Genomic DNA, 22974 nt, shown 5'->3' with positions numbered 1-22974 from the left:
GTATGTCTTGAATGTACTTTGTTTGACAGATGAAGGTGCCCTCTTAGAGTTGCTTGATTTGAAATCCTAGAAAATACTTCAACTCCCCCATCATTGACATCTCAAATTTTTGTATCCTGATCCTACTAAACTCTTCACAAGTTGACTTGTTAGTAGACCCAAATATAATATCATCAACATAAATTTGGCATACAAACAAATCTTTTGCAACAATTTTTGTAAAGAGTAGGATCGGCTTTTCCGACTTTGAAGCCATTAGTGGTAAGAAAATCCCGCAGGCATTCATACCATGCTCTTGGGGCTTGCTTGAGCCCATAAAGCGCCTTTGAGAGTTTGAAAACATGGTTAGGATACTCACTATCTTCAAAGCCGGGAGGTTGCTCAACATAGACCTCTTCCTTGATAGATCCATTTAGGAAGGCACTTTTCACGTCCATTTGATAGAGCTTAAAGCCATGGTAAGTAGCATAGGCAAGTAATATACGAAATTACTCAAGCCTAGCTACAAGTGCATAAGTTTCATCAAAGTCCAAACCTTCGACTTGTGAATATCCCTTTGCCACAAGTCGGGCTTTGTTCCTTGTCACCACACCATGCTCATCTTGCTTGTTGCGGAATACCCATTTGGTACCTACAACATTTTGGTTAGGACGTGTAACTAAATGCCATACCTCATTCCTCGTGAAGTTGTTGAGTTCCTCTTGCATTGCCAGCACCCAATCCGGATCTCTTAGTGCATTCGCTACCCTATATGGCTCAATAGAGGACACAAAAGAGTAATGCTCACAGAAATGTGCAACTCGAGATCTAGTGGTTACCCCCTTATGAATGTCACCAAGAATGGAGTTGACGGAGTGATCTCGTTGAATTGCTTGGTGGACTCTTGGGTGTGGCGGTCTTTGACCCTTTATTTCTTGATCATCTTCCTTGCCTTCATTATTTTCATCTCCCTCTTGATCATTGCCTTCCTCTTGAGGTGGCTCATCCTCTTGATCTTCATCTTCATCATTTTGAGCCTGATCCTCATCTTGGGTGGGTGGAGAAGCTTGCATGGAAGATGACGGTTGATCTTGTGCTTGTGGAGGGTCTTCAGATTCCTTAGGGCACACATCCCCAATGGACATGTTCCTTAGCGCGACGCATGGAGCCTCTTCATCATCTAGCTCATCAAGATCAACTTGCTCCACTTGAGAGCCATTAGTCTCATCAAACACAATGTCACAAGAAACTTCAACCAATCCAATGGATTTGTTGAAGACTCTATATGCCCTTGTGTTTGAGTCATATCCTAGTAAAAAGCCTTCTACAGCCTTAGGAGCAAATTTTGATTTACTACCTCTTTTAATAAGAATAAAACATTTACTCCCAAAGACTCTAAAATATGAAACATTGGGCTTTTTACTGATAAGGAGTTCATATGATGTCTTCTTGAGGATTCGGTGAAGATATAACCGGTTGATGGAGTAGCAGGTGGTGTTAATCGCCTCGGCCCAAAACCGGTCCGGTGTCTTGTACTCATCAAGCATGGTTCTTGCCATGTCCAGTAGAGTTCTATTCTTCCTCTCCACTACAGCATTTTGTTGAGGTGTGTACTCATGCTTGATGCCCTCTTCCTCAAGAAAGCCTTCAATTTGTGAATTCTTGAACTCCGTCCCATTATCGCTTCTTATGTTTTTGATCCTTAATCCGAACTCGTTTTGAGCTCGTATTAAGAATCCTTTTAAGGTCTCTTGGGTTTTTGATTTTTCCTACAAAAAGAACACCCAAGTGAAGCGAGAATAATCATCCACAATAACTAGACAGTACTTACTCCCACCGATGCTTATGTAAGCGATCGGGCCGAATAGATCCATGTGGAGTAGCTCGAGCGGCCTGTCAGTTGTCATGATGTTCTTGTGTGGATGGTGGGAGCCAACTTGCTTTCCTGCTTGGCATGCGCTACAAACCCTGTCTTTTTCAAAATGAACATTTGTTAGTCCTAAAATGCGTTCTCCCTTTACAAGTTTGTGGAGATTCTTCATCCCAACATGGGCAAGCCGTTGATGCCAGAGCCAGCCCATATTAGTCTTAGCAATTAAACAAGTGTCTAGTTCAGCTTGATTAAAATCAACTAAGTATAGCTGACCCTCTAGCACTCCCTTAAAAGCTATTGAATCATCACTTCTTCTAAAGACAGTAACACCTATATCAGTAAAAAGACAGTTGTAGCCCATTTTACATAATTGAGAAACAGAAAGCAAATTGTAATCTAAAGAATCTATAAGAAAAACATTGGAAATAGAATGGTCAGGTGATATAGCAATTTTACCCAAACCTTTGACCAAACCTTAATTTCCATCCCCGAATGTGATAGCTCGTTGGGGATCATCGTTTTTCTCATAGGAGGAGAACATTCTCTTCTCCCTAGTCATGTGGTTTGTGCACCCGCTATCGATTATCCAACTTGAACCTCCGGATGCATAAACCTACAAAACAAGTTTAGGCCTTGTTCTTAGGTACCCAAACAGTCTTGGGTCCTTTGACGTTAGAAACAAGCACCTTGGGTACCCAAACACAAGTCTTTGGACTCTTGTGTTTGCCCCCAACATATTTGGCAACTATTTTGCCCGATTTGTTAGTTAAAACATATGATGCATCAAAATTCTTAAATGAAATGTTATGCTCATTTGATGCAGTAGGAGTTTTCTTTTGAGGCAATTTTACATGAGTTGATTGCCTAGAGCTAGAAGCCTCATTTTTATACATAAAAGCATGATGGTAAACAGTGTGAGGTTTTCTAGCATGAATTCTCCTAATTTTGTGCTCAAGATAGTTAGCAGGATATAAAATGTAACCTTCACTATCCTGAACCATGAGAGTTTTGCCCTTAACAAAGTTAGGTAATTTCTTAGAGGCATTAAGCTTGACATTGCTTCCCTGTTGGAAACCAATGCCATCCTTAATGTCAGGGCGTCTCCCATTATAAAGCATGCTACGAGCAAATTTAAATTTTTCATTCTCGAGCTCATGCTCGACAATTTTAGCATTTAATTGAGCTATGTGATCATTTTGTTTTTTAATCATGGCAAGGTGATCATCTATAGCATCAACATTAATGTCTCTACATCTAGTACAAATAGATACATGCTCAACAATAGATGTTGAAGGTTTGCAAGTTTCTAATTCTTCTATCTTAGCATTTAATCTAACATTCTCATCTCTAAGACAGGAAATAGAGTCATTGCAAACATTTAAATCTTTAACCTTAGAAACTAGGCTAGCATTTTCATCTCTAAGGCTAGAAATTGAATCATAACAAATGCTAAGCTCCTTAGATAAGTTTTCACATTTTTCTACTTCCTGAGCATAAGCATTTTTCAATTTAACATGTGTTTTTTTCTTTAATAAGGAAGTCCTCTTGGCTATCCAAGAGTTCATCCTTCTCATGAATAGATTCTATTAATTCATTTAATTTTTTCTTTTGTTCCATGCTGAGGTTGGCAAAAAGAGTAAGTAAATCATCTTCATTTTCACTAGAGCTACCCTCATCACTAGATGTTGTATACTTAGGGGTGGCTCTAGAGTGTACCTTCTTTTTCTTGTTGTCCTTAGCCATGAAACATTTGTGGCCGACGTTGGGGAAGAGGAGGCCCTTGTTGACGGCGATGTTGGCGGCGTCCTCGTCAGAGGAGGAGTCGGTGGAGCTCTCATCGGAGTCCCATTCCCGACACACATGGGCATCGCCGCCCTTTCTTTTGTAGTACCTTTTATTCTCCTTCTTCTTCCCTTTCTTGTCGTCGTCCCTGTCACTTTCACTTGACATTGGACATTTTGCAATAAGATGACCGGGCTTACCACATTTGTAGCGCACCCTTTTGAAGCGGGGTTTGTAGTCCTTCCCCTCCTTTGCTTGAGGATTTGGCGGAAGCTCTTGATGATGAGCGCCATTTCCTCGTTGTCGAGCTTGGAGGCGTGGATGGGAAGCCTACTTGGTGTAGACTCCTCTTTCTTCTCTTCCATTGCTTTGAATGCAACGGGTTGCACCTCGGGTGTAGAGGTGGTGCCTTGCTCCAAGTTGACAATGTGTTTGGAGTCTTTGGTCATAAGTTCAAAGCTCACAAACTTGCCAATAACCTCCTCGGGAGACATTAGTTTATATCTAGGATCCCCACGTCTTAATTGAACTTGAGTAGGATTGCGAAATACGAGGGATCTAAGAATAACCTTGACCTTTTCATGGCCATCCCACTTGGTGCTCCCGAGGTTGCGCACTTGGTTCACCATTGTCTTTAGCCGGTTGTACGTTGCTTGCAGCTCTTCTCATTTGTTGAGGACGAATCGACCGAGCTCCCCCTCGATCGTCTCCCGCTTGGTGATTTTGGTCACCTCATCTCCTTCGTGCGCCATTTTGAGGACGTCCCAAATTTCTTTGGCGCTCTTTAACACTTGCACCTTGTTATATTCCTCTCGACACAAGGAGGCGAGGAGTATAGACGTTGCTTGGGAGTTAAAGTGCCGGATTTGGGTGACTTTGTCCGAATCATAGTCTTTGTCCCCCACCTGTGGTACCTACGCTCCAAATTCAACTATGTCCCATATGCTTTTGTGGAGTGAGGTTATATGATGCCTCATTTTATCACTCCACATACAATAATCTTCACCATCAAAATATGGTGGTTTGCCCAATGGAACGGAAAGTAATGGAGCGTGTTTTGAAATGCGAGGATAGCATAGGGGCATCTTACTATACTTCTTGCACTCATGGCGCTTAGAAGAGGTGGATGACTCGGAGCTCGATGTGGAGGGTGACGAAGAGTCGGTCTCGTAGTAGACGACCTTCTTCATCTTCTTCTTCTTGTCACCTCTCCGATGCGACTTGGTGGAGGAAGAGGATTCCTTCTTATGCTTGTTGCCGGACTCCCATGAAATGGTTCTCCCCGAGCTTGCGGGCTTGTCACCGGTCATGATCTCCCTCTTAGCGTGATCTCCCGACATCACTTCGAGTTGTTAGACTCTAATGAAGCACCAGGCTCTGATACCAATTGGAAGTCGCCTAGAGGGGGGGTGAATAGGCGTAATCTGAAATTTACAACTTTAAACACACACTACAAGCCCGGATTAGCGATAGAACAAATAGTAAGTCTGAGAGAGAGGGGGGAAACAAATCAAATGAGAATCAAGCGAATGAACACGGTGATTTGTTTTACCGAGGTTCGGTTCCAAAGAACCTAGTCCCTGTTGAGGAGGTCATAAAGACCGGGTCTATTCCAACCCTTCCCTCTCTCAAACGGTCACTTAGACCGAGTGAGCCTTCCCTTAATCAATTGGGTCAATAAGACCCCACAAGGATCACCACACTCTTAGGTGTCTCTTGCTTTGATTACAAGTCACTTGAGAACAAGAATGAGAAAGAAGAAAGGCAATCCAAGAGGCAAGAGCTCAAAAGAACACGAAATCACTCTCTCACAAGTCACTAAGTATTTAAGGTGAATTTGGGACTTGGAGAGGCTTTGATCTTTTGAATTGTGTCTAGGAGTGAATGCTAGAGCTCTTGTATTGAATGTGATGTTCAGAAATCTTGGATGCTTGGAGTTGTGGTGATTGGGGGTATTTATAGCCCTCAACCACCAAAGTAGCCATTGGGGAGGCTGCTGGCGATGGGCGTACCGAACAGTCCGATGCGCCACCAGACACTCACTGTTCAGTGTCTGGTGTACTGCCATGTCACCCAACCATTAGGATTCGGAGCGAAGTCGACCATTGGAGCTTTATCTCCTTGCGGCACCGGACAGTCCGATGCCACAGCGGACAGTCTGGTGCCCTCTTACTTCGTGGCTCTGACTTCTGGTGCTGTACTGTTCACGCGACAGGCACTTTTGCAGTCGACCGTTGCGCACAGATAGTCGTTGCCCGCTGGCTCACCGGACAGTCCGGTGGCACACCGGACAGTCCGGTGAATTATAGCGGAGCACGCCTACGAAAACCCGAGAGTGGCTGCTTGGACCCTGTACGGTCCTGGTGCACCGGACACTGTCCGGTGGCACACCGGACAGTCCAGTGCGCTAGATCACATCACACTTGGTTCCTTTTGCTCCTTTTGAATTGGATCCCTAACTTGAATATTTATTGGTTTGTGTTGAACCTTTATGCACCTGTAATACATGAATACTTGGCAAACTAGTTAGTCCATGTGTTTGTGTTGACGATCAACCACCAAAATTAATCGTAGGAAAAGGTTAACCCTATTTCCCTTTCAGTCTTTCTCTTTAGTCACTCTCTCTCTCTCTCTCATCCTTTTGAGTAGAATTAGGTTAATTTAGTGAGGGATTTATTATTTATTTTGTCAAAACTTATGTGAGTCATGAATTGTTGCATCATGTTGAGCCTAAAATATTCTTTGAATTGATGCACATGTTTGATTTGGTTTGAATTTGAATTGAAAACCCTAGAGAAAATAAAAAGAAAAGCAACTAGAAATTCGGAGAAAAAGGAAAATCCACTTTCAGCCCAGTCGGCCCAGTCCAGCCCTGTGGGGCCGCGCGTGCGCCCGTACCGCCTGACAGGTGGGCCCCACCAGTCAGCGGCAGTTCTCGCGCCCGCGCGCTCTCCCCTTCCCTCCCTCTGCCATCTGGGCCCCGCATGTCGACGCCTTTCCTCGCGCACCCACGTGCCTGCACGCTCTCTACTCAGTGGGCCCTGCCTATCGGCACCTCTTCCTGTTGTCGCGACTGCACGCCTGTGCCGCTATCTTGTGGGCCCCGCTTGTCATCTCTCCCCCTCCTCTAACCTCTGGTTCGTGCGCTCTCCATGGCCGCGCCCACGTCCACGCAAATCTCGGCCACTACCCACGCGCCTGACCCCTACTCAAACCCCCCTCCCATCCACTCTGCCATTTCCCCCACTCGCAGACACCCCCAGATGCCTTCACTCGTGCGGTGCCTCTTCCCCGAGCTCGGAGGACCGCCGATGTTCACCGCGCCCGCACGTCCGTTCTGCCGCCGTCGTTGAGGCCCCGCCGTGCCTTTTGCCTTGGTGAGTTCCGCCTCGGTGTCTGCAACTCGAGACGCGCCTCCATTTGCCCTCTCCCCCTCTGGTTCCCTCTACACGTGCTCACTGGAGCTTTCCCCGCATAGCCGGAGCACCGCCGTCATCGACCTAGGCCCTAGCAATGTCCCTGTCGTCGTTCAAGGGTCCTAGAGTCTCCACTCGAGGTAAGCAACCTAGCCCCGCCCCTATTTTTCCCTGGTCTGCCCTTGGTGGTGCGCGATTGCTCGTCGGAGTAGGATTGCGTCGTCGCCGAGCCGCCTTGCCATGAACCGCCCCCTCCAGCGCCCTTGTGCTGATGTTGTGCCCCTAGCCATGTTTGCCGCACTCCCCTGAATCTCCCTAAACCCTTCCTGGCGTACCAGCGGGCCCCAGTGCGCTTGCGCCATCGTCTCCGGCGGGCCTCCGTCGTGGACGCGAGCGGCGCCACCGCTAGCGGTCGAAGGATCTGGCCATTAGATCCCAGGCATCTGTCTGAGATCGGACGGCCCGGATCTAATCAGACCTATTCTAATCCTAATAGCCCGATTCAGATCCGACCGCTCGGATTCGCCCCCCTCACCTGTGTCCCTGCCGCTGGGTCCGATCTGTCAGCCCTACCTCAGGTCGATGATGCCCTAAGCCCACCTGTCAGCGCTCGCCGCGCGTCCGTGGGCGCACTCGCTTGACCTGATCTAATCTCGGTCATTGAATTAGATCGGACGCCTTAGCAGATCCAATACCCCTTCGCGCGTTCTTTTTGCAAAAGAAACCCTCGGTCTCTCGAGAATCAACCCACCGTCCCTAGTTTTCATGCGCAGGCCCCTGTATTCTTGTAAACAGACCCTTGACCTTTTAACTAATCATAGATTTAGGCCTAATTTTGTATTTTAAACTTCAAAACTTGTTTATCTTATATCTTTTGCATATGAACTCCAAATTGAGTGATTGAAATTGCAAAATGCTCATAGGACTATTCTCTGTTCAAATAAATTATGATCATTCACTGTCTACATATCCTAATTTTATGCCTAGACCATAGGTTAGTTTATGTAATAATTTATTTATTTAATAAGGTAAATAAAAAGAAAACCCTAGTGGTAAATAGATGTTTAATATTTTGAGATTAATAATGTGTGATGTCTGTATTTATCCCTAGTTTAACCTTTATGTCTCATTAAAATAAGTGGAATTAGATTATATAATCATGGGATAGACAACACTTAGGGAATAACAAACTACTAAATGTGATTAGTTAACCCTATAACCTAAACTCCTTTTTAAGTTTATACTTTTCCTTTTGAGATGTGTTCAATTGTTTGTACATGAGTGGTGTGTTGTTCATTTGTCATTATACAAATGTATTGAATGCATGATCGCTTTATTTAGACGACGAGCAGCCCGTGGTGCCTGAGTGTGTTGCCGAAGATCTTCCTGAGCAACAACCTAGTGAAGGAAAGTGTCCTCTGACCTATTATGTCATACTTACTTTATAATTCATCGTCCTGCATTACTTTATGGAAACCTAAGGATTGACTAGTCTATATTTACCTTATCCTTGTTTACCTTTTGGGTTATCATGGTTAGCTTTATGCTATTGCTTTAACTTAATCAACAAACATGATGTGAATATTTATGATACGATGACGTTTTCCCGATGATGATCTTGTGATATTTTAGGGGACTTAGGCTGTTTTCCTGAGTACCTCTCCGTAAGGGCCTGTTCGTTGAGTGACCACCCGAGATAACAATGCAACCATGATGGTGGAATGGGATGCCCTTAGCTGAATAATTAGATGAACCTGGGGTGTAGTTGGATCTACCTGAGGGCCGTCAATGGGGGCCGGGGCGTAGTGCTCACTCTACCAAGGGGGACCGCAGAGGTTCATTTGATTTGGTTTTTGTTAGTCACCCACCTTGGGGAGGTGTACAGCGTTTGTACGACTGGCGAAACCTAACGAGCAACTATGCACCAGGGGAGTCTTTGTAAATGCTACATAGTGAGACCCTGCCAGGTCACCTTGGTAGTGATTAATGGGGAGTCATGATCTCCGGGCAGAATGGGAATCACGACTCATGGGTAAAGTGTGCAACCTCTGCAAAGTGTTAGAAACTAGTATATCAGTCGAGATCACGGTTAAGAGCGGCCTTGGGATCATCTTTTATTATAAAAACTTTGGATACTTTTATGATGATGTTTCATGATGATGGTAATAATTATGATCTCTGGTATTTCCTCTTGGAGGGAGTACATTTGGTAATAACTGGGTTCATTACTAAAATTTGGCTCTACCATTAGTAATAAATACTTGACCAACTAAAAGCAACTACTTAACCTTAACTCTACATACAGCTAGTCCACTTTAGCCAAAGGGGACATTTGCTGAGTATGTTGATGTGTACTCACCCTTGCTTTAAAAACCACCCCACCCTAGGTTGTCCCCACTGTACTCAGTGCTCAGGAGGAGATACGGGCAACATGGAGGACTTTGAGAAGTTCTAGGACTATGACGAGTTTTAGCTATGTTAGTGGCAAACCCCTAGTCAACTGCCTGTGAAGGTCTTATCTGCTACGTTTTCGTATTCCGCACTTTGATAATGTTAATGACTATGTTATAGACTCTATGGATGTCTTGGACATCTTGATGTAATTAAGTACTCTTTCCGCTATTTACTTTGAGCAGTGTGTGATGATGTCCAATTATGTAATCGCTATGTATGTGAGTTTCTGATCCTGGCACGTACATGGTTCGCATTCAGTTTGCCTTCCAAAATCCGGTGTAACAGGGTGTCTCCCATTATAAAGCATACTATGAGCAAATTTGAATTTTTCATTCTCAAGCTCATGCTTAGCAATTTTAGCTTTCAATTTAGCTATGTGATCATTTTGTTCTTTAATCATAGCAAGGTGATCATTTATAGCATCAATATTAACATCTCTGCATATAGTGCAAATAGTAACATGCTCAATGGTAAATGTAGAAACATTTTGAAGCATTCAATTCTTCAATCCTAGCAATTAAACTAACATTTTCAGTTCTAAGACAAGAAATTGAATCATCGCGGTCAAGTTTTCGCATTTTTCAATTTCAAGAGCATAAGCATCTTTTAGCTTAACAATTTTTTATTTTCCTTAACGAGCAAGTCCTCTTGTCATTCCAAGATCTCATCCTTCTCGTTAATGGTTTTTATAAATTAATTAATTTTCTTCTTTTGTTCCATGGTAAGGTTTGCAAAAAGAGAAGACAAGTTATCATCATTTTCACTAGATGTAACCCTCATCATCGGGGTATCTCTAGAATGTACCTTCTTCTTTTTGCTATCCTTGGCCATGAGATATTTGTGGCCGACGTTAGGTAAGAGAAGAGCTTTGTTGACCGCGATGTTGGCGGTGTCCTCGTCGGAGGAGGAGTCGGTGAAGCTCTCGTTGGAGTCCCATTGTCATCTTATGTGCGCCTCGCCACCCTTCTTCTTGTTGTAGTATCTCTTCTTCTCCATCTTCTTCTTCCCTTTATTGTCATTGTCCCTGTCACTATCACTTCTGTATGGACATTTAGCAATGTAATGACCGGACTTACCACACCTATAGCAGACCCTCTTGGAGCGGGGTTTGTAGTCCTTCCCCTTTCATTGCTTGAGGATTTGCCGGAAGCTCTTAATAATAAGAGCCATTTCGTCGTTGTCAAGCTTGGAGGCGTCAATTGGGAGCCTATTTGTTGGTGTAGGCTCTTCCTTCTTTTCTTTCGTTGCCTTGAATGCAACGGGTTGCACCTCAGGTGTGAAGGTGGCACCTTGCTCCAAGTTGACAATGTATTTGGAGTCTTTGATCATAAGTTCAAATCTCACAAACTTGTCGATTACCTCCTCGGGAGACATCTGTTTATATCTAGGATCTCTATGAATTAATTGCACTTGAGTGGGGTTACGGAAGACAAGAGATCTTAGAATAACCTTGACCATTTCACGATCATCCCACTTGGTGCTCCTGAGGTTGAGGACTTGGTTCACCATCATCTTGAGCCGGTTGTACATTGCTTGTGGCTCTTCTCCTTTGTTGAGGATGAATCGACCGAGTTCTCCCTCGATCATTTCACGCATGGTGATCTTGGTCACTTCATCCCCTTCATGTGCTGTCTTGAGGACGTCCCAAATTTCTTTGGCGGTCTTCAACCCTTGCACCTTGTTGTACTCCTCTCTACACATGGAAGCGAGGAGTATGGAAGTAGTTTGGGAGTTGAACTGTCTCACTTGGGCGGCCTCATCGGAGTTGTAGTCCTCGTCGGCCACTTGTGGTACCTGCGCTCCAAACTCAACAATATCTCATATGCTTTCGTGGAGTGAGGTTAGATGATGCCTCATTTTATCACTCCACATACAATAATCTTCACCATCAAAATATGGTGGTTTGCCCAGGGAACGGAAAGTATAGGAGCGCGTTTAGAAATACGAGGATAGCGAAGGGGGATCTTACTATACTTCTTACGCTCTTGGTGCTTCGAAGATGTCGACTTGGCGATGGAGGTTGTGGGTGAGGAAGAATCGGTCTCGTAGTAGACCACCTTCTTCATTTTCTTTTTCTTCTTGTCACCCTTCTTATGTCACTTGATGGAGCCAACAGATTCCTCCTTATGCTCTTTGTGCTCATCGTTGGCCTCCTTTGACGGAGTCCTTTCTTCGTTCTTCTTTCCCGAAGATCCGGGCTTTTCCCCGTGACCATCTCCCTTTTGGCGTGTTCTCCCGACATCACTTTGAGTTGTTAGACTCTAATGAAGTATCGAGCTCCGATACCAACTGAAAGTCGTCTAGAGGGGCTGAATAGGCAAAACCTGAAAATTATAAACTTTGAACCCGCACTTCACCTGGGGTTAGGGTTTGAGACAAATTATAATCAATGAGGTGTGCGTAAGATAGCTCTTCTTGCTATGAGTTGCTAAATAGTGTGAATAACTTTGGGAGCTAACTTAAAACAATGTGAGCAAGAGAAATTTTAGTGAGAGGGGAGAGGGAAGAAACAAATCAAATGGTGATGATCAACACAAATGAACACGGTGATTTGTTTCCCAAGGTTCGGTTCCAATGAACCTTCTCCCCGTTGAGGAGGCCATAGAGGATAGGTCTATTTCAACCCTTTCCCACTCTCAATTGGTCACCTAGATCAGTTGTGAAAGTCGCCTAGAGGGGGGGGTGAATAGGGCGAAACTGAAATTATCAAAGATAATCACAACTACAAGCCGGGTTAGCGTTAGAAATATAATCGAGTCCGCGAGGGTGCAAAACAAATCGCAAGCAAATAAGAAGTGTGACACGCGGATTTGTTTTACCGAGGTTCGGTTCTCGCAAACCTACTCCCCGTTGAGGTGGTCACAAAGACCGGGTCTCTTTCAACCCTTTCCCTCTCTCAAACGGTCCCTCGGACCGAGTGAGCTTTCTCTTCTCAATCACTTGGAACACAAAGTTCCTACAAGGACCACCACAAGATTGGTGTCTCTTGCCTCAATTACAAATGAGTTTGATCGCAAGAAAGAATCAAGAAAGAAGAAAGCAATCCAAGCGCAAGAGCTCGAAAGAACACAAGCAAATCTCTCTCACTAGTCACTAAAGCTTTGTGTGGAATTTGGGAGAGGATTTGATCTCTTGAGTGTGTCTAGAATTGAATGCCTAGCTCTTGTAAGTGGTTGGAAGTGTAAAAACTTGGATGCTATGAATGTGGGTGGTTGGGGGTATTTATAGCCCCAACCACCAAACTAGCCGTTTGGTGGGGCTGTCTGTCGTATGGTGCACCGGACAGTCCGGTGCACACCGGACATGTCCGGTGCGCCAGCCACGTCACCAAAGCCGTTGGGTTCCGACCGTTGGAGCTCTGTCTTCTGGGCCCGCCTGGATGTCCGGTGGCGCACCGGACATGTACTGTAGAGTGTCCGGTGCGCCAGCATGGGTGTTCCTGACTTCTGCGCGCGCTGGCGCGCATTAAATGCGCCTGCAGGTGACCGTTGGCGCGAAGTAGTCGTTGCCCCGCTGGCTCACCGAACAGTCCGGTGTACACCGGACATGTCCGGTGAATTATAACGGACTAGCCGTTGCGAATTCCCGAAGCTGGCGAGTTCCTGAGGCGCCGTTCCTTGGAGCACCGGACACTGTCCGGTGTACACCGGACAGTCCGGTGAATTATAGCGAAGCGCCTCTGGATTTTCCCGAAGGTGAAGAGTTCAGCGTGAAGTCCCCTGGTGCACCGAACAGTGTCCGGTGGCATACCGGACAGTCCGGTGCGCCAGACCAGGGCACACTTCGGTTATCCCTTTGCTCCTTTGTTGAATCTATTTCTTGGTCTTTTTATTGGCTAAGTGTGAACCTTTAGCACCTGTATAACTTGTACACTAGAGCAAACTAGTTAGTCCAATTTATTTGTGTTGGGCAATTCAACCACCAAAATCATTTAGGAAATAGGTGTAAGCCTAATTCCCTTTCAAGTTGAGTGCTTCTTCTTAATCTCACGGGTCATAAAGACCCCACAAAGATCACCACACAATTAGGTGTCTCTTGCTAGCTTTACAAATCACTTAGAAAAATTAGAGGAGATAAAGAAAGCAACCAAGCAACAAGAGCAACAAATAGAACACAAATCTCACTCTCTCTCAAGCCACTAAACACTATTGATCACTTGTATTAATTGTGGGACTTAGAGAGGATTGGAAGCTTTGAATGTGACTTTGGAATGTATTCTTTGCTCTTGTATTGAGTGTTGAGGGTGGAAAGCTTGGATGACTTGAATGGTGGTGGTTGGGGGTATTTATAGCCCCAACCACTATTCTAGCCATTGGTTGTGCTCTCTGTCGACAGACATACCGGACAGTCCGGTGCGTGCCACGTCAGCCGACTGTTGGGGTTAGGAGCAATTGACCGTTGAAGTCGTTTGTCCTTGTGGCGCACCGGACAGTCCGGTGGCACACCGGATAGTTCGGTGGCACACCGGACAGTCCGGTGCGACTTGACATCGCCGACTGTCTCTAACCTTCTGAGGCTTCAGACTGCGGTGGCAGTCGACCGTTGTCGAAGTTGACCGTTGCTCGTGGGCTCACTGGACAGTCCGGTGATTTTTAGTCGAGGAGCGTTTCGTTTTCCCGAGAGCGGCCAGTTCGCTGGGCGCACCAGCCTGGGCACCGGACACTATCCGGTGCACACCAGGTAGTCTGGTGCGCCACAGGCTGGTGCAAATCTGTTTTGCTCCATACTTATAGAATTGCCCCAAGGGTCATTTTCCTTATATGTGTATGTTAACTTTATGCACCTGAGAAAAGATCAACTAGACAAACTAGTTATTCCATAAGGTTTGTGATGGTCGTCAAACACTAAAATCGATTATCAGGAATGGTTGAGGCCATTTCTCCTTCAGTTTTCGTTAATTTTAGGGCCTTTTACAATGGTCTTTCCACTGTCATGAACTGCCGGGTTGAATCTAGGGTTCTACTGGGTCTCTTTAGCAAAAATAGGCGGTCGAAGGGGTATGAGTGATCCACAGCCGCCCAGATCAGATCCTATGACCTAGATTACCCACAACATAATGCTGAAGCGGTACACACTGGCTGCCCTCGGATCAAGGATCAACAGTCGAGATTCGATGCACCAAAATCATCTTGCGTCCACTCGATTTAAGATCGACGCCTACCATTACTCCTGGGTGAAGGGTTTCGCGGTATTCAATCTGGATCGCTCGATCGCGATCCAACCGCCCCGATTTAACCATCGAGGGGAGATACCCGAACAAATCTCGGCCCTCTGCTTAGATCTGACGGTTGCTACATCATCTTCAACCTCCCGACGGGAACCAGAGCATAGGAGCAGGCTCGTCATGGCCATGCCACGCCAAGGATACCCCGCCCACGCCCAGTGCCTTAGTATCGGGTGTGAATCACGGAGAGCGGAAGACATCCAGAGCGCCAGGTGCTTTTTTTTACCTAGGATCATGGCGCTGCAGATGTCGGCCCCGCCACACAGTGGCACCGCGGCGCCACGGGTCACAGGTGAAGTATGCCCTGGTCGTTGCCACCGCACGAGGTGTCCACAGGAACCCCGCACTCGACCCACGGAGATCACAGGTCTCGACACCGAGACCCCGCTACCGGTGCGACGTGAATCGAGGTCGACGACAATCACACAGTGGTGCAAGAGCTTCGCGGTAGGAGCATCTAGACCTAGATGAACCAAAGGGTATGTCGCGGCAGACATATATAGGAGCAAGCAGAGTCCGAGGCGGATCTAGGGAAATCCTACCGGCTTTGATCCGAGTTTTGTGGATTGAACAGAGCGGCGGAGTTTGTTGTTGAGTGGGGTTGATGAATCTGGACAATGGGGCCCCCATGACCGAGGCACAAACGAGCACCCGAGCGCATCGGAGTCCACGGAGGGGCTGCCGTCATGGTCCATTTGTCAGTGATTGGGTGCAGCGCAGGCTGAGAGGGAGTGGGCTGACGAGAGGTAGGGCTAATTGGGCCAACGGCCAGATTCGACCTAGAGAGGCTGACGGGTCTTTTGTTTTTTTATATTTTGAACCCTTTCAATTTCAGTTTTGAATTCCAAAATCAAATTTGATTCAATTCTCAAGGTTCAATTTATATGCAACATCCAAAGACCCAGCATGAAATGCATGATTCCACTTTATTTATCTTATTTTATCCATTAAACAAAGGGTTTATTAATATGAAACTTATATACACAAAAGACACTATTCTAAGAAAACAATTCCTAATATATCATCTTAAATCTTTTGGCGAATAATATTTAAACATAAATTTTAAATAGTTTTATTTGTACAAGAATTTCTAATTATTTCCTACGAAGAGATGGTTCCTAGGCAATATAATGAATAGTTTTACTATTTAAACATTTGAGAATCTTTCTTGGTTTTCTCTTTTAACCCTAGTTCAAAGCCTTAACTCAAATATTTTGGACAAACTTTTATGAATCCCAAAATTAGTATTTTGGGGTGTTACAACCTAAGAATGGTAGTGGTTGCATGTTATTTGGTCTTTGACTCGTATACCCTCTACTCGTGATCTTAATAGCATAACCCTGTTGTTCTCCGCCATTCAGAGAATAGTGTGGTTATGCTGTCGTATTCATGAGCAGAAGGTACACGTGTCCGACCAAATAACACACAACGACTGGCATTCTTGGGTGGGTCGTTTAGTACATATCCTCTTCCTAATAGGGTTTGTAGTTATGAATTGGTTAATAACACTGCACACTGCACATGTTTGTCATGCATGATTATGATCTACGTTTTTCCATTAGCTTTGAAAATGGGTGACGATCGAAGAAGGGCTATGTACGATGGTTTCAACAATGACACCCTGGGGCACTCTGATGGATGGGTTAAGGTTGCTGACGAATTTGTGGCGCACGCATTTGCTGGCGAGCCTCGTGCGGCGAAATGCTCATGTACTAGGTGTCGAAACCTGATCCGACTAGTCAAGTTTGACCTCTCCATTCATATCTGCAAATATGGATTTAAGCCAGACTATTTGGTGTGGCACGAGCATGGGAGAGGTGGATGCACCTCCGAAGTTGAACACGGACGTGGACCTAGACCAAATGGAGGACATGCTAGATGACATCAGACATGAGTATCCATCATTGGAGACCGACTGACCCCCGATGGAGGAAGTGCATCAGTTTTACAAGTTGCTAGAAGTCGCGGATGCAAAAGTGCACGAGGGCACCAAAGTGCCTGTACTTCAGGTCGTAACATGACTTATGGCAATGAAGTCCAAGTACAACTTCTCAAATAACTACTACAACAATATCACGAAGTTGATTATTGATCTCCTCCGCCGAACCATAAGATGCCAAAGAACTTGTATCAGTCTAAAAAGATTGTCTTGGGTCTTGGCATGAACTATGAGAAGATTGATGCGTGCGAAAATAATCGCATGTTGTTCTGGAGGGATCACAAGAATGACACCCATTGCATGCACTGCAAGAACTCAAGGTATGCAGTGGTGGTGGACAAGGAAGGCACTGAGGTCACTACAAAAGTCTCGGTCAAGCAACTCCGTTTCATGCCTATTACTCCACGACTGTAAACCCTAGAATCTAGCCTCTAAAACTCTAGTCACTTGAGAAATAATAAAGGGGTCATTTTAATTATGTATCTCATTAAAGAGGCATATTTCTTTTAAATAAATACCAAACAAACACATCATGTTAGAACTCCTTTGTTTGTGCACCAAACTCAAATTGAGGTTTAAAACAAATTTTAGCTTCAAATTCAAATATGAGGTCTGAAAAATATTGGAGCAAAAGAGTGGAATAGTACTAATAATAATAATAAATAATATTATCGCAAGCAGTAGATGTATTATTCCTACTAGACTTTTGTTTGGTATTTGAAATTTGTGGTTCAAAACAAGAATTTAAAATTAATTTGAATTTAAAATAGATATTTGAAATATGAAAATTTAAAGGAAATCAGAAAAAAAAATAAAGAGAAGAAGCTTACCTAGGCCAGTTCTCCCATTGCGGCCCACATATTCTTTCATCTACCTCGGCCCGGTCCATCTCTCGCGCATGTTGAAGTCACTAGACAGACAGGTCTACCTGCCAGTGGGTACCTCGTGTCCGCACGGCTCTTTCACACACTGATAATGGTGGCCCGTCTGTCAGTCATCTTCCCCAACAAATCCCACGGCGCGGCAAACTCAGAACGGTCGGCGCCCTGGACTCCATGTGGTTCTCGGCAAGTTGTTGCTATCCATCCTCTATGACCGGGTGTATAAATAACGGGCCCTCGCCCCCCTTGGTCACCAGACCGTAGCAACCGGGAAACGTCGGGCGCTGATCCGCATCGCTGTCACTAGGGAAGAATCCAACCGCCCACCGTCGTCTTTGTTCGTCGTCGTTGGTAATAACCCCACCACTCAATTCGGCGTGCCCTACTGGTCGATTAGCATCTATCGGATTGTGTGATGGCAATCTAGGAAATGATTTAGCCCCTCCGCCGGTGGGTTCGCCTTCGGGTAAACTGGGGCCTGGGCCGGGTTTCTGTCGTGAGGTGGGGGATGACTCCCCAGAGGTTGGATCGGGATCATGTGGTTGTGATTCGTTCACGGGATAGCGCTTGGGGGATCTAATCGTGACCATCGGTTTTCAGATGTGCGGCCCGGATTAGAAGTAAGTGGCTGGTTCAGGGAAATTGGATCTGGAGCATTGATATCAAATCAGACGTTTGAGATTATAATTCAGTCGTGTAAAACCCTGGTCGTTGGATCTAGATCCGAGGGCCCATGTAGCGTACCGGTTCGATGGATAGCCCTTTTAGTCGGGATCGTCGATTTAAGATCACGTGGTCAGAAAAGCTCCATACCTCTTCAACCGCGCCAAAATGCAAAAAAGCCCCTGCCCTTTTCTGCAATCAACCCACAGTCCACCCAATTCAATAAAAGTAGCAGTTAAGCCCTCGCGTTTCACAAATGGGCCCCTAGAAATTTACAAATTTATCCATGGAGCTAGTAAAATTAGTATTAAGTGAATCTAAATCTTATTTAATGCATATTTTCCACGTTTTAACTCCGAATTGACCCGTTCAAGTTGCATTAGTTCCATAACAATGTTGACTGCATAATAACAATATTATTTGATCATGTCCCATAAATTTTATAAATACATATTGTTTAACGTGTGTTTTGGTAGACTAATCTATAATCAAACTAGGATATGATCCCTGCCCAAGTTATAACTTAGATTAAAAGGTGATCATGTATTCCTTCATAATACTTTCTCACAATGTTTATACTAGTTGACATAGAATATATGTGTGGGGGATAGATATCCCCCGGGTCCACCAGAAGGATAAAAGACCTCACGAAAGGCCCAAGGGCCCCATAATTCGTAAGGTCATCCCCTTGTGGGCCTGGGAGAGACGACCAGTGAAGCGGATCGACATAAGGCCGGATCGGTGCAAGCCCAGACGACCCAATGACTTCGAGCAAGTAATCACAACAGTGACCCGACCTTCCCACGCTGGAGCCCCGTACAACGGAACCGAGCGAGGATGGGTCGGCGGAACTATAGGAGGATAGACTCAATCGGTTCACTATTGCTTAGGTGCACATTGTTATCATACCTGCATGTATTGCCCCACGGTCAAATATATAAGGCCTAGGGGGCACCCCTTCAGAACACAAGCTCAGTACTTAGCCATCCACCCAATTCTCTGTGCTCTCGGCGCTAGAGAACCCTCTTGTAACCCACCACATAAAGCACTCTCGCCAGGACGTAGGGTGTTACGCATTTCAAAGCGGCCCGAACCTGTAAACCATTGTCCACTGTTTCTCGTGCATCTGGCACGAACCATTGAGCTACAGTCGATAACACCGTCCTACTCCTAAAAGGACCTCGAGGGGCTACCCCGAGTGCGCGGTTGGACCCAAAACACCGACAGCTGACGCGCCAGGTAGGGGGTGTGTCGTCGATCCAAGCTAGCTCAATGGCCGTCACCTTCCTGCACAAGATCGTCTTCCACCCTGGGTCCACATTCTGCTTCGGAACCATCTCATCTATAGCGGATGAGGAGGGAACTCTGCATCGCATTGCGGATCCGGTGGAGAGAAGATCTTCCTCAAAAATCTCCAGGAAAATCGGGGCAGGGCAGGAAAAGGCGCAATCTCCAATGCTCCAAAAAAAGATTGCCTCTGGCAAGCTAGAGGCCCAGGGTCCGTCAACCCAGAGAACTCCACTGTCTACCTCTCCGACGAAAGAATGGACACAAATCGCAAGGAAGAAAGAAACAAATAAAACTGGGAGGAAGCAAGTTGTTCTTTCTGTGCCTCTGCCCTCAAAGGAGAACAGAAAGAAGATCGTCACGACAGCTGCACCATTCTACCCTGACGTCCTCTTCATCGAGAGAGTGGAGTCGCCCCCCATCTCCGACGATGAACCCACTGCACCCGGAGAGGAACCTCCTCAGCGAGAATCCTGCCGACGAAGGTGTAAGGAAAATGGACCCCGGGCCATTTGGCTAATTGAGTTTTGGTGTTTGATGAACAACACAATCCGTGAACTAATGTATTTCCCAAGTGTTTGTGTGTTGTAGTTCACAGGATGCAAAGTGGATTGCACTGAGGCTCTGAGGATGCAACACCTCAAAGAAGACATTATAAGACTCATAGAAGACATTACAAAGTAATATTGAAGACACTTTATATATGCTAAGAGTCCAACACATCAAGAAGTAGAAGTGAGATACAAAGCTACAAAACAAAAGTGAAGTTGATAAAGTTGAGAGGAAGGGCTGACTGAATTGGAAGTGTTTCACAACATCAAATCTGTTCAAACTGGCATGGCTTCAACTCTTAGATGTAGACATTTTTATAGGCTTTCCAAAAAGTCCAAGATCATCAAAATCGGAGTTCGGAGCTAAAAGTTATGCCCACAATACGAAGTCGGAATTGCTGAAAAACTGCAGTAGCATATGGGATGTCCGGTGCACACTGGCCTGTCCGGTGTGCCAAATTTGCTCAAACTGATATGGCTTCAACTCTGGGATGTATAGAATTTCATAAGCTTTCCAAAAAGTACAAGATCATCGAAATCGGAGTTCGGAGCTAAAAGTTATGGCCAAAATACGACAAGCGGACATGGGCTGTCCGGTGCACACCGGACCGTCCGGTGCGCCATGTCCGGTGCGCCATCTTCGGAAGCTCCAACGGCTACTTTTAACGGCTAGTACACGTGGCATGTCCGGTGCACCACCGGACAGTCCGGTGCACCTGTCCGGTGCGCCACAGAAAGCTGCAGAACTGCTTTCCAACGGCTATATTTGAGTTGGGGCCTATATATACTTCACCCAACCGGCCATTTGAAGGTGTGGGAGCCCAAGAAACATACCAAGGCATATTGTAGACATTTCCAAGTGCTCAAACACCCAAGTGCTTAATAGAATCACTCGATGATTAGCGTAGGTGCTTTGTGAAGTGCTTAGATTAGTTAGACCGCATTAGCGCTTGCTCTAGGTGAATCCTAGTTAGTTGAGTGAGTTTTGTAAAACCACACAACCCCTCGGCTCTTGCGTGAGTCGTTGTAATTGTACCGAGTGGGGCGAGAGTCTTGCGAGACCGTGACAACCGCGTTTGTGTCACGGCCGCCACCGTGTACCGGAGGGAACGAGGCCCGCGGCGTTTCGGCCGGAAGCTCGATAGTGGAGACGGCGGGGAGCATCCGAGAGGAGCCGGAAGCGGAGCACCACTTGTGCGTGGAGAAGGCCCGCGGCTCTCTACGGAGTTACTCGACCGAGGTGCTTGGCCCTCGCGTGGGCTTCCCTTTGCGTAGGGGCACCAACGAGGATTAGTCGGGACCTTGCGTGGTTCCGGATACCTCGGTAAAAATACCGGCGTCATCCACGAGAGTTTGCTTCTCTACCTAGCTCTTTACTTTCCGCATTTATATTAAGCATTTAAGTTTCAATCTTGTAGTCATACTTGTTTAGTGTAGATTGAAACTTAACCTTTGCGGTAGAGATAGCAACACTTAGACAAAACCTAGTTTGCACACTCTAGTTTCATTACTTGCAAAGGTTTTGCTCTAGGGATTTAATTGTGGCCTAATTTAGTAAAAGTTTTGGAAGTCCTAATTCACCCCTCCTCTTAGGCGTCACTCGTTTCCTACAAGTGGTATCAGAGCCCTGTTTGGCTCATTTGAAATGCTTTAGCTTCACCGCTAAAAAGAGCCGACACTTTTTAGAGGAAGGGATGGATACCCATAGGCCACCACACTTCGACGACACTAACTTCCCATATTATAGTGCTAGAATGGCTTGTTACCTAGAGGCCGTTGATCTAGGTGTTTGGAGAGTCACTCGTGACGGGATGAAACCCCTCAAGAATCCCGAGAAACCCACCACGAGTGAGGAAAAAGAAATTCATTTAAATGCTAGAGCCAAAAATTGCTTGTATGAATCTCTTAGCATGGATATTTTTAATCAAGTATTTACCTTGAAAACTGCTAATGAGATTTGGCTAAAATTGCATGAGCTCCATGACGGCACATCCAATGTCCGTGAGCAAAAACATTGCCTAGTCTTAAATGAGTATAATTCTTTTGCTATGAAAGATGATGAGCTTGTTAGAGACATGTATTCTCGTTTGAATCTAATAATCAATGAGCTCAATTCTATTGGCATTAATAAGCTAGGTGATGCGGACATTGTGAGGAAGATTATCTCCCTGCTACCACAACAAAGATATGGGAGCATCATCACCATCCTTCACAACATGGAGGACTTGAGCAACATAACCTCGACCATTGTGATTGGGAAAATCGCGGCCTTTGAGATGTCGTGAAAAATGAGTCGGGGAGAGGAGCCAACTTCCTCAAGACCATATGCTTTTGCATGTGATGAAAGGAAGGGCAAAAAGAAGGCTCCCACTCCAAGTTCCTCAAGTGAAGAAGAGGAAGAAGAATAAAGTGATGATGATGAAGATAATCAACCATGCACATCATCCTCCGAAGACGAAGAGACAATCTGACGCGTCGGAAAGGTAATGGGGATGATCCGCAAGATTAATCTAATGGGTGTGCCCCTGCAGGTCGAGGATCTTCTCTTTAACATTGACAGGAAAAAGCAAAGGAAGAGAGGATGCTTCGCATGTGGGGAGAAGGGCCACTTCAGGGACAACTGTCCAAATATGGCCAAACCCAAAAAGGAGAGGAGCAAAGGCAAGGCGCTAACAAGTGTTAGAACTTGGGATGATTCTTCAAGTGAAGATGAACCTCCAAGGACGCGCAGCCACCGATCCTCGTCACGATCATCACGATCATCACACAAATGCCTTATGGCAAGAGGTAACAAAAGCATTCCATCCTCTAGTGATGAAAGTAGTAGTGATGATGAAGGTGAGGGAAAGCCCTCTCTAGATGAACTTGCGGAAGCCGTAGAATTTTTCCAGGATGTTTGCACTAAGCAAAAAGCTCAACTTAAAA

The 22974-nt window shown here is 45.6% G+C and overlaps 1 pseudogene; it reads right to left on the bottom strand.

The window, feature by feature from the left end:
• Positions 1–13804: 13804 nt before the first annotated feature.
• Positions 13805–17556, bottom strand: LOC109940487 (uncharacterized; annotated as a pseudogene).
• Positions 17557–22974: the final 5418 nt, after the last annotated feature.

The sequence above is a fragment of the Zea mays genome, chromosome 6, assembly GCF_902167145.1.
Source record: "Zea mays cultivar B73 chromosome 6, Zm-B73-REFERENCE-NAM-5.0, whole genome shotgun sequence".
In the NCBI taxonomy this organism is placed as follows: domain Eukaryota; kingdom Viridiplantae; phylum Streptophyta; class Magnoliopsida; order Poales; family Poaceae; genus Zea; species Zea mays.
The sequence above is the reverse complement of the archived record's forward strand: the minus strand, read 5'-3'. Positions and strand labels throughout refer to the sequence as shown.